The sequence below is a fragment of the Saccopteryx bilineata genome, chromosome 1, assembly GCF_036850765.1.
Source record: "Saccopteryx bilineata isolate mSacBil1 chromosome 1, mSacBil1_pri_phased_curated, whole genome shotgun sequence".
Taxonomy (NCBI): Eukaryota; Metazoa; Chordata; class Mammalia; order Chiroptera; family Emballonuridae; genus Saccopteryx; species Saccopteryx bilineata.
Genome location: NC_089490.1, coordinates 342,502,840 through 342,515,656, shown reverse-complemented (window position 1 = coordinate 342,515,656; position 12,817 = coordinate 342,502,840). Strand labels below are relative to the sequence as shown.

General features: G+C 43.1%; 1 protein-coding gene and 1 non-coding gene across 2 annotated transcripts in view; one reads left to right on the top strand and one right to left on the bottom strand.

Annotated features, from left to right (window-relative positions):
* The window catches only part of GAB2 (GRB2 associated binding protein 2), a 207,456-nt gene that overhangs the window by 134,695 nt on the left and 59,944 nt on the right, over window positions 1–12,817 (bottom strand). The window lies entirely within an intron of this gene.
* LOC136321643 (U6 spliceosomal RNA) lies at window positions 12,394–12,500 on the top strand. Its single transcript, XR_010728788.1, has one exon. It is a non-coding gene; the product is annotated as a U6 spliceosomal RNA (small nuclear RNA).

Genomic DNA, 12,817 nt, shown 5'->3' with positions numbered 1-12,817 from the left:
TTCACTTACCATTTCTAATGGGAGGACTCCAACTGCACAGTTTTAGACGTGATCTCTGTACTTAGCCAAGCACAGCACCTGAATCATACTAATGCGAGGAGATAAGCAGGGATCCAGGCAGATAGGAACCAGGAAGTCTGGCAGCAGAATCCAAGTATTTGTTCTCAAAATTCAGGACCAGGGTTCTAGTTCTAAGAGGACTAATGAAAGAAAAGGAATAACGTGAATCCTAAACACACACAGGGACCTGGCCAAAGGAACAGGCAAGAGCCCTTTTTTTTTTTAGAACAGGAGCCAAAGTCAGAGAGGGTCTAACTTTCAGGGCATCTTGATGCCGACTGCAGAAACCTGGATCAGATGCCCAAGTCCCCCCTCCCCCTACTCTCATTAAGAGCAGAACTGCTTCACAGACTGCCATAAAGGTACGAGAGGATGAAACTGAGTAAAGCTTCACAGCTGAGCTTGTCCAGGCCCTACTGTCTAGCAATTTGAAAGCATGTGATGATCCAAAAAGATGCAAACCAGATGTTCCTCTTTTTTTAGGTTACTCACTGAGACAGATGAAGATCCCTATCAACCTAATAGTCATTTCTCCCCTTATCCCTGTTACAGAACTAATATTTTGTTCAGAGGCTGAATCACAATTGGTGTAAAGCAATTAATTATTCAAATTCCCTTCCCTAACGTCAAGACTGGCCTAGAGGTGGGCACGTCAGGAGTCCTGACCAAAGGCACTCCAGGGGTTTTCGGGGAGATAAGAGTGCCTGATTTTCTTAGTGATGTGCTTGAGCCACCGAAAGAACCCTGAAACTTCCTGCCTCTTCCTTTGCCAAATTAACATCCAATATCCTTGTGATTTAAGTCGCTATTCGTCAGATTTTCTTTTAACTGCTGCTGAAAGGTCTCCTAACTGACTGATTTGCTGACCCATTTGAGAATCAGATTAAAAATACAGGCCCTACATCCTGTAACCTTTATTATATGGAGATGTACAATATTTCACTTTCAATTTTAGGAGGTTTATAGATTTCAGTTAAAAATCCTTACTCTAGACCAGTGGATTTCAACCTTTTTACACTTTGGGACTGGTGAAAATAGGAGAATTACTTCAGGGACTCCTAAGGCAGAAATCACCCTGAGCATAAGCAAATTCAACTAAGATCGTTGGGTCTATGATCTTCATACAACATCAGGGTGGTTAACTCTTCCACGGACTGGCATGAAATTTCTGGTGGACCAGCCCCCGGACCAGCAGTCGAAAAAGTTTTTTCCCTGGACCAGCAGCACCACCACCACCTAGAAACTAGTTATAACTGTAATTTCTCCAGCCCATCCCAGACTTCCTGAGTCAGAAACTCTTGATGATGGAGTTTCATAAGTCACATTTCACCAAGTCCCCCAGGAGACCGACTGCTGCTGAAGTTTGAGGACCAATGCTGTGAGCCCGCATTATTCGATTTCTATGATGGCAGAAATGTTTACATTGGCACTGTCTAGTGTGGTAGCCACGTGTGTCAGCTAAGCACATGTAATGTGGCTGGTACCACTGGGAAACTAAATTCTCTATTTTACTTAGTTTTAATTTATTTAAATTTAAATAGCCACTCATGATTAGCGGCTACTATACCAGAGATTGCAGCTCTACATAAACATAAGGGATTTTATATTATCAAATGGCTCCTAGTACTAAATAATAAAGTAAGCCAGTGGTCCTCAAACTCCAGTATGGATCAGAATCACTAGAGAGAAAAAAAAAAATCATCACTGGAGGGCTTGATATGATAAACACATATTTTAGCCCCCGCCTTTAGAATTTATGATTCGACAGGACTGGCTTAGGGCCTGAGAACCTGCACGTCTAATAGTTACTGTGTGATATTGATGTTACTGATCTAGGGGTAGCACTTTGAGAACCACTGTGCCTTGCTATAACCTGTGTCAAAGTCACTTTTCTGGCCCTGGCCGGTTGGCTCAGCGGTAGAGCGTCGGCCTAGCGTGCGGAGGACCCGGGTTCGATTCCCGGCCAGGGCACATAGGAGAAGCGCCCATTTGCTTCTCCACCCCTCCGCCGCGCCTTCCTCTCTGTCTCTCTCTTCCCCTCCCGCAGCCAAGGCTCCATTGGAGCAAAAGATGGCCCGGGCGCTGGGGATGGCTCTGTGGCCTCTGCCCCAGGTGCTAGAGTGGCTCTGGTCGCAACATGGCGACGCCCAGGATGGGCAGAGCATTGCCCCCTGGTGGGCATAGCGTCGCCCCATGGTGGGCGTGCCGGGTGGATCCCGGTCGGGCGCATGCGGGAGTCTGTCTGACTGTCTCTCCCTGTTTCCAGCTTCAGAAAAAAAAAAAAAAAAAAAAAGTCACTTTTCTACAATTCTAACCAATGTTTTTCTTTGTGTACAGTTGTCCTCGCCATATCACGGCTCACTTTTCACAGTCTCACTGTATTGTGGATTTTTAAATTGCATATAGTATATCTAATTTTGTATTGCAGATTTTTCACTATATCATGGGATTTTCCAGTATATAGGTATTTTTATATATTATTTTAATTACTTTTGCAGTAAAATAAGCATTTTCTAGCCTAAAAATTAAAAACAATATAAAAAATTAAAACATTAAAATATTAAGTTGAAATAAAGCCTTAAAATATATAGAAATAATAAAGTAAATATAAGGTCACTATTTCACGGATGTTCGCCTAGTGCAGGGAGTTCTGGATCCTGACCCCATGATAAACTCCCACTGTACATCAAATTACCAAACAGGTCAAGTCCCCAGCAGTAGGAGCTGACATCTGATTCTGTATGGTGTCCCACAGTACACACTTGGGTCCAACAGGTGCTTAATATTACAAAAGGAACAATGCCCTGGCTGGGTAGCTCAGTTGGTTAGAGTGTCATCCCAATACTCTAAGAATGTGAGTTTGATCCCTGGTCAGGGCTCATACAAGAATCAACCAACGAACGCATAAATAAGTGGAATGACAAATTGATGTTTTTCCCTCTCTCATCAATACAAACAAATTTTAATAATGGTTATCCCCACAAAGAAGATGATTTTGGGAAGGGTCTACCACATTTCAGAACCTATGATTACCTCTCCCTAATCATCAGGTGGCAAGCTATATATTTATATTTTGGAAGCAGTTAAGTGATTTGCCCAAGACACTAGGTCCTATTCCTTATTTTTCTGTATTTAAAGTATTTTCTCGTAAGTTGTTTATGTTTAAGCATATTTATAGAAGAATATATATGTATGTGTATATGTATGTAATAGAGAGCAGGAAAGGGAGGGAGAGAGAAGGAGAAGGAGCATGAGGGAGAGGGAGAGGTAAGGAGGGGGAAGGGGACAGAGAGAAAGGGGGAGGGAGAGGGAAACCGATTTGTTATTCCACTTATTTATGCATTCATTAGTTGATTCTTATACGGGGGTCCTTGGGTTATGACAACCTCAACATACAACATTTCGAGTTTACGATGCTTACTCCCATAAAAACTGGAAAAAAAAAAGATGTGAGTGTTTTGTCTTATGTTATTAGCGTTGTATTTACGGACTACGTGGGTGAACTAGTTTGGTTGTGTGCAGTGTAAAAATATGCAATAACACGGCTTGTGTTTTTATGTTCTAGATTATAATTTTACAACTGTGTTAGGATAGGTGAGTGATGTAGGCTGGATGTGTTTCGAATTACACCAAAATTCAGGTTATGTCACTGTTGTAGGAATGGTACTGTGTTGTAACCTGGGGAACCCCTCCCGGTATGCTCCCTGACAGGGGATCTAACCTGATACCTTGGTGCAGGGGTCAGGAACCTTTCTGGCTGAGAGAGCCATGAACACCACATATTTTAAAATGTAATTCCGTGAGAGCCATACAATGAACTGTGTACATTACACATTATCCAATAAAAATTTGGTGTTCTCCCAGAGAACAGCTGTGATTGGCTCCAGCCACCCGCAACCATGAACATGAGTGGTAGGAAATGAATGGATTGTAATACATGAGAATGTTTTATATATTTTTTTTCTTTTTTTTTTTTTCTTTTCTTTTCATTTTTCTGAAGCTGGAAACAGGGAGAGACAGTCAGACAGACTCCCACATGCGCCCGACCGGGATCCACCCGGCACGCCCACCAGGGGCGACGCTCTGCCCACCAGGGGGCGATGCTCTGCCCATCCTGGGCGTCGCCATGTTGCGACCAGAGCCACTCTAGCGCCTGAGGCAGAGGCCACAGAGCCATCCCCAGCGCCCGGGCCATCTTTGCTCCAATGGAGCCTTGGCTGCGGGAGGGGAAGAGAGAGACAGAGAGGAAAGCGCGGAGGAGGGGTGGAGAAGCAAATGGGCGCTTCTCCTGTGTGCCCTGGCCGGGAATCGAACCCGGGTCCTCCGCACGCTAGGCCGACGCTCTACCGCTGAGCCAACCGGCCAGGGCCGAGAATGTTTTATATTTTTAACGTTATTATTTTTTTATTAAAGATTTGTCTGCGAGCCAGATGCAGCCATCAAAAGAGCCACACCTGGCTCGCAAGCCATAGGTTCCTGACCCCTGCCTTGGTGGATTAGGACGATGCTCTAACCAACAGAGCTACCTGGCTAGGGCCCAGCAAAACTTTTGACCCTATATTGGTGGTATGAAAGATAATAGGATTGGTAATCCGGACAGAGGGCTGTGCTTTCTCAAGTGACACCACACTGGAAACCACCTGTGCTAGAGACCTGGCCTGGCCAGCAGTACAGCTTTGAAGCGTTAATGGGGAAGGCAAAAATCTAGGACAAACACACAGGGGACTTTTCTGAAGGTCAAAAAAGCAACAATAAATACCATGCCCAGAAAAGCTTTTAAATCTGACCTTTTCCTCTGCTGAAGCCATTCGCCTTCCAGCATCTTCAATCTAATAGACTGAAGTGGGCTGAAATGGCTCTTAGGAGAGAACTGGGGCTAGCCTTTTCCTTAATGCTGCCTCTTCAACACTACTCTAGCAGCAGCAGCATTACTGGTAATTACATCATTATACCATAATGGAACACCTGCGGTGCGAGTGAAGCAGCCCAGCAGCTCCCCAGCAAAGGAGAGGAGAAAAGGGCTCCCACTTCACTGTTCAATTTCCATTAACTCTTCAGGTTCTGGTTTATTCTCAAAGGCAAACCACCTTAGGACATTTTACAATCTTAACACACAGATCACGGAGGTAGAGCTTAGTTGAAGACCAGGAGCAAAGTTAATGCAAGTGGTATGGTGGAAAGTCTCCCTACAGTAAGAATCAGGAGACTAGGCACTGCTCTGATTTTGCTGTGAATACCTTATATGACCTTGGTGAAATCATCTGCCTCTTTTAAGTTTCAGTTTCTTCATCCATAAAGTACAGGAAAGCTGCAGGTGGAGGTTCCCAAAATGTTCCTGAGGGCAGTTTGGGATTGGGCGAGGGATCACAAGTGTATCCCAAGCTCTAACATTCTATTACCTAAAAAGACTTCACGAACAGGGGAGGTGGGAGTGGAGTAAAATATGGAAAATCAATTCTATTTGGCCTTCATCAGTTAATTAGATGAGGATTTCTGCCTCTACTCTGATCTGTGTATCAGTGTCTAATCATCTTCATCGACACCCATGGGAACTTTTCAAAAGACCAAGCTCAGAACTCATTACTGAATCACAGAAAGTCACCCCAAAGGGAAAAAGAACATGGCAGTACAAGGTGTACTGGGACAGAAGTGAGGCAATCGAAGTTCTGGCCATCAGACTCCTTCTGTGACCATGTGTCTGTCATTTAACCTTGGCCAACTCATCTTTAAGACAGTGGCGAAGGGAAGAGGGGTTAGAATTAGATCCTTTCAGCTCAAGCAGTCCACGATTTTGCTCTTTATCCAAGTTTCAAATGCTACTACTGAAACTGGGGCATGTGGGGTTGAGTGGAGGTTGGCATAAACAACATGCTAAGAGTGCCAAATCCTGCAAGACAGAGATGAGTTTTCTTATGACATTTGAAAGGTTTTCTCATTAGATATAATTATCTAACAGGCCTCAAGGCAAGAACGAAAATATAAAATATTGCATATTAATTATTATATACCTTAGAATCTTCCTTTTCTAGTGCCCCAAAAGGAAGAATGTAAAAATGTGTTTTCTGCAGTTGTCTTTTGGTCTTCATATAGAAGGTATGAGACTTTGGTTTCCAGCAATAATGTGGTTTAGATCCATCCCCCCAAAAAACAAAAAAGCTAAATAAATTATTCATAAAAATTAATTTTTTCCTGTCTTTTTCAAGTGACAGGAGGGGAGATAGTGAGACAGACTCCCACATGTGCCCCTGCCAGGATCCACCCTGCAACCCCCATCTGGGGCCATGGTTGCAACCGAGCTATTTTTAGCACCTGAGGTGGAGGCTCCATGGAGCATCCTCACGGCTCCGGGCCAATGTGATCGAACCAATCTAGCCATGGCTGTAGGAGAGGAAGAGGGAGAGAAGGAGGGAAGGGGAGGGGTGGTGAAGCAGATGGTTGCTTCTCCTGTGTGCTCTGACTAGGAATTGAACCTGGGACATCTACATGATGGGCTGATGCTCTACCACTGAGCTAACCAGCCAGGGCCCAAAATTAATTTTTAAAACATATCACGCTGAACTGTCAGGAAAGTAAGAAACTGCCTGACCAGGCAGTAGCTCAGTGGATAGAATGTTGGGCTGGGGTGCAGAGGACCCAGGTTCGAAACCCCGAGGTCACCAGCTTGAGCACAGGCTTACCAGCTTGAGCATGGGGTTGCTGGCTTGATCATGGGGTCACTCGCTCTGCTATAGACCCCCCCCCCCGTCAAGGCACATATGAGAAGCAATCAAAGAACTAAAGTGCCGCAACTACACATTGATGCTTCTCATCTGCCTTCCTGTCTGTCTGTCCCTATTTGTCCCTCTCTGTCACCAAAAACAACAAAAAACAAAACAACAACAATAAAGTAAGGAAGAAATCTGCATAGAACAAAAGTTAAATAAAATGAAAATCAGGTGGAAACAACCCGAATGTCCATCCACCATGGAAGGATAAACAAAATGTGGTTTATACATACGAAATATTATTCCGCCTTAAAAAGGAAATTCTGAAACATTCTACAACATGGATGAACTTGGAAGACATTATACTAAGTGAAATAAGCCAGACATAAAATGGTAATTCTCTATGATTCCACTTATATGAGAGGTATCTAGAGTTGTCAAAATCATAGACCAAAAGTAGAATGGTGACTGCCAGGGCCTGGGGTAGAGGGCCATGAAGGTGACTGTTAAGAAGTACAGCATTTCAGTTTGGGAGACTGAAGAGTTCTGCAGATGTATGGTGGTGACAGCTACACAACAATGTAAAATGTACCTAATGCCATTAAATTGTATACTTAAAGATGGTTTAAATGGTGAATTTTGTGTTATATATTTTTTTCCACAATAAAAAAAAGTTGCTATGGATGTTGATGAAGATGACCTTTTTCCCTGTGGCTATGTAACAAACACTAGTGACCAGTCGGGGTATGGGTAACAAAAGAAAAAGCCCAGGGCCCGTCTTTAGTAGACAGCTTATATGAAACCCTTTTATGAACTTGGAATACCAATGGACTATACCCCTCAGTGAAGAGATGAATCATAAATAAATCTTTAGTGGCAAAAGGAGTCATAAAGAAAAGGTCCTATCTTACCTAAAACTAATGTAAACTATAATTGAAAAAAAAAAAGAAAATGTCTGCCTAGCCTATGGTGGCACAGTGGATAGAGCATTGACGTGGAATGCTGGTTGCTGGTTCAAAACCCTAGGCTCGCCTGGTCAAGGTACATGAAGCAAGCAAGCAATGAACAACTAAAGTGAAACAACTATACTCCTTGCTCCCTGCCCCTCCTCTCTCTGTAAAGTCAATCAATCAATATTATTTATTTACTTACTTTTATTTTTTTAGGTGAGAGGAGGGCAGATAGTGAGGCAGAATCCTGCATGCGCCCTGGTCAGGATCCACCCAGTAACCCCTGGGTGATCTGTGACCAGTGCTCGAGTACTGAGCTATTTTTAGCACCTGAGGTTGATGCCCTCCAACGGAGCTATCCTTAGTACCCGGCACCATGCTCAAACCTATTGAATCACTATTTTCTCTTGTGTGCCCTACCCGGGGATCAAATCTGGGATGTCCATATGCAAGGCCAATGTTCTATCCACTGAACCAACTGGCCAGGTCCAATAAATAAACTTTTTTAAAAATCTAAAAAAGAGCCCTGGCTAGTTGGCTCAGTGATAGAGCATTGGCCTGGCATGTGGAAGTCCCAAGTTCGATTCCCAGCCAGGGCACACAGGAGAAGCACCCATCTGCTTCTCCATCCTTCCCCCTCTCCTTTCTCTCTATCTCTCTCTTCCCCTCCCACAGCCAAGGCTCCATGGGAGCAAAGTTGGCCTGGGTGCTAAAGATGGCTCCATGGCCTCCATCTCAGGTGCTAGAATGGCTCCGGTTGCAGCGGAGCAATGCCCCAGATGGGCCAAGCATCACCCCCTCGTGGGCATGCCAGTTGGATCCCGGTCGGGTGCATAAGGGAGTCTGTCTGTCTGCTGCCCCCCTCCACTTCTCACTTCAGAAAAATACCAAAAAAAAAAAAAATCTCAAAATAGAAAAGAAAATGTTCTATTTTAGCCAGTAGAAAAGAAAAAATATCTTTTCTAAAAGCTGGCTCTAATGCAGGTTTTTACAAAATCTGTGCACCCTCAGAAGAACATCTAAAAGTAGTTCAATTTGTAATATTTTCAGGCAATTGGCACTAGTAACTCTTTATTATCCTTTCTGGTGGAATAAAAGTTTAACCTAGGTCTCAAACAATTTTCACAGATAAAATCTTAAGGGGCCCTTGCCAGGTAGTTCCATTGGTTACAGCATCATCCCGACATGCCAAGGCTGTGGGTTTGATCTCCTCAGTCAGGGCACATACAGGAATCAACCAATGCCAGCATGAGTAAGTGGAACAACAAATCAATGTTTCTCTCTCTCTCTCCCGCCTATATCTTTATCTGAAAATCAATTTAAAAAAAAAGTCCTGAGGAATATTTGATCTTAAAACAAACAACAAAACAAAACACACAAACCCAGAAATAAGTCACATGAGTGACAGTCATAAAATAATCAGGCAGTAAAATCAGATTCTCAAAAATGTCAGATAGTGGAATTCAAGACAGACTAAAAAATATTTATCATTATATTTTAAGATTTAAGAGAGGCCTGAAAAAATTAATAAGGAACAAGAGAGTATATAAAATGAACCAAGATATGTAAAAACAAACAAAACAGAGCTTTCAGAAATGAAAATTATAAATGAAATAAAAAAATCAGTAAGGTTAAACAGCCCTTTAGAGAAACACAGAGAAACATCGATGTGTTATTTCACTTATTCATGCCATCATTGGTTGATTCTTATAAATGCCCTGACTGGGGATCAAACCCACAATCTCGGCATGTTGGACAACAGTCTAACCAACTGAGCTACTTCATCTGGGGCCTACAAATTCCTTTTAAAAAATACTTATTTATTCCAACATTTATGAAGCCCCTACTATGTACCAGGCACTCAATTTAGTGCTGGGAATACACAGATGAATCAAGTGTCTGTTCTCCAGTAGAATGAGAAATACATTTTTTATTTTTATTTATTTATTTATTATTTATTTATTATTATATTTTTTAATTTAATTTTTCCGAAGCCGGAAACGGGGAGAGATAGTCAGACAGACTCCCGCATGCGCCCGACCGGGATCCACCCGGCACACCCACCAGGGGCGACGCTCTGCCCACCAGGGGACAATGCTCTGCCCCTCTGGGGCGTCGCTCTGCCGCAACCAGAGCCACTCTAGGTCCTGGGGCAGAGGCCAAGGAGCCATCCCCAGCGCCCGGGCCATCCTCGCTCCAATGGAGCCCTGGCTGCGGGAGAGGAAGAGAGAGACAGAGAGGAAGGAGGGGGTGGGGGTGGAGAAGCAAATGGGCGCCTCTCCTATGTGCCCTGGCCGGGAATCGAACCCGGGTCCCCCGCACACCAGGCCGACGCTCTACCGCTGAGCCAACCGACCAGGGCCGAGAAATACATTTTTTAAAAAAGCTATAAACAGAGGTTTGAGTGGTGTGGTAGGTGTAAGAGCCCAGAGAAAGTACCTGGAGATCTGAGGGAAAACTCTCAAACATTTAACATGGATTTATAAGTACCCGCTGTATTCCAGAATCAGGAGATGCTTGGGCAGAGACATTTGAGTTAAGTCTTACTAAGCAGATGTGAGGGTGAAGTCAGGCCAAGGATATTCAGAGCAATGAGAAAGAAGAAGAATACGAAGTTCAGCAGAAAATGTGATTTGCTCAAAGTCAAAAAGCTTGGGTAAAGACTAGAATGTACATTCTTAGTGTCTTTTCCAAATTGCTTCTTGGCATTCCTTCCCCTCGGACCCTATTTACTCCCATACAGATCCCTGTCTAGATCAATGGCTTTTGACCACAGGCCAACAAGAAATTCTTTTAAAATTGCAGTACAGTACCCACAAATTTAACTTAAAAGTTTCATGAGATACCCTTACTGGATGCAATGCATGCTACTCTATTCTATTTCATTTTTAAAGATGCTTCTTGCAATTCACTACCACTGACTTCACCACTCACTAATAGCTCTCAATCCCATTTTGTAAAATGCTTATTGCTTGTAATGGTTTATAATGTACTTCTCTCTGTGAAAATTAATAAACAGAAACCTCACTTAAAATGGAGTCAGAAGGCTAGAAGAGAACTGTCATGCATGTGTCACTCAAGGCACACTATGACCCCAACAGAAAGAGAAGTATCTTGCATCTCCACAGGAATTGATACTACATTACTACCCCAGCAGGAGGAAGAAAAGATTCCTCCTTATCCAGTAACAGCTCAGCCCATGAGAGATGGCCATCACCCAGCCAATGAAAAGTGACAGCACTTCGGACTTTCAGTTTCCTCCATGAAAGAGTGTCCCTCTCCTTTGTTTTTCTGGACTTGTATACGGTCCACCATTCGAGAGCAGGTCCTGAGAATTCCAAAGAATTACAATTCTTTGTTATCTAGAAGAAAACTACTTTGCTGGACAAAAATCTGGCTATTTGTTTAAAGTCAACATTATCTGGTGGCTGGTAAGGAGATTCAGAAAAGACCTTGAACAACTCAGAGGCTGGTGAGTCAACAGGTGCAGTTCCCACAGAGCCCAAGCCCACTGAACTCACTGCTGTCTCGCTGACCCTGGAGTTGGAGAGTGTTTTTCTCCTGGATCTGTGCTTCAGCTTCTGCTTTTGCTGTCATTGCATTTTGAAGCTGCCTATGCTTTATTTGGGATATCGTTGAAAACTTCATCCTTTTCTGGTTAAGGTCTTGTTTTGCTCCCGAGAACCCAACTGACCCTTTTCACATCAGGTTGCTCCAATGGAACTGTGCTGGCCTTAGGTCTCACTGCTTTTGAAAGTGGAACTATGCTGGTATTTGGCCTGTGGGTGGGTTAGACTTTTGCTCTAGAGAAAAAGCCTCTGAAAAATGGGATCTCAAATATCTCAGCGCTTTAAGGGTGCCTCCTTCTGAGACTCTGACTGATTTTATGATTAGAAATCATGGCTCCCCCTGATGCACATTTCTAAGTAAACAGAACCATGTGACCAAAAGCAATTCAGAATACCAATGGTCACTGTGGGTAACTTTTTAACCCCCCAGACATATTTGCCTTAAAACCAAATTAGCCTGACCTGTAGTGGCCCAGTGGATAAAGCGTCGACCTGGAAATGCTGAGGTCGCCAGTTCGAAACCCTGGGCTTGCCTGGTCAAGGCACATATGGGAGTTGATGCTTCCAGCTCCTCCCCCCCTTCTCTCTCTCTGTCTCTCCCCTCTCTCTCTCTTCTCTCTCTCTCACTCTCTCTCTCTCTCTCCCTCTCCTCTCTAAAAAATTGAATAAATAAAAAATAAATAAAAATTAAAAAACAAAAAAACAAAACAAAAAAAACCAAATTAGACAACCATAGCTCTGAAGTTGTCAAAACTGAACGGAATGTCTATTTTGATTGGCGTTTTAAAGCTTCCAAAAATTACCAGGAGTCCAAAAGTGCCTCTCGGCAAAATAAAAATTTAAGATGAACTGAGGTAAACAAATGATTAAAGAAAAAAATGGCTCTTGACACCTCAAGCTCCTTTCCCCCAGCTCCTTGGTCTTGGGCTCCCCCCCCTCTGACATCACTTCCTTCTTCTCTGAACCTCTGTCCACTTCCTTCTTCTCTGAACCTATCAGAGCCTGTCCCTTTCCAATTAAGCCGCCTGAAGATTCAAAAGACTAAACTCCTAATTTCTTGTAGTCCCTGGACTAAGACTGAACTGCAAACCATAGTCAAAGATTTCCCCAGTGCTCGCTTCGGCAGCACATATACTAAAATTGGAACGATACAGAGAAGATTAGCATGGCCCCTGCGCAAAGATTTCCCCAAAGAAACTAAGGTTCCCTACAGATTTGTTGAGGAATTTAATACAGTCATTCAAACTCACCAACCTGGTTTCTCTGACTCCTATCAGCTAGCTCAGGGATAGTAAACCTTTTTATACCTACCGCCCACTTTTGTTATCTCTGTTAGTAGTCAAATTTTCTAACCGCCCATCAGTTCCACAGTAATGGTGATTTATAAAGTAGGGAAGTAACTTTACTTTATAAAATTTATAAAGCAGAGTTATAGCAAGTTAAAGCATATAATAATAACTACCAAGTACTTTATGTCGGATTTTTGCTAAGTTTGGCAGAATAAATCTTTATAAAACAACTTATAGTTAAATCT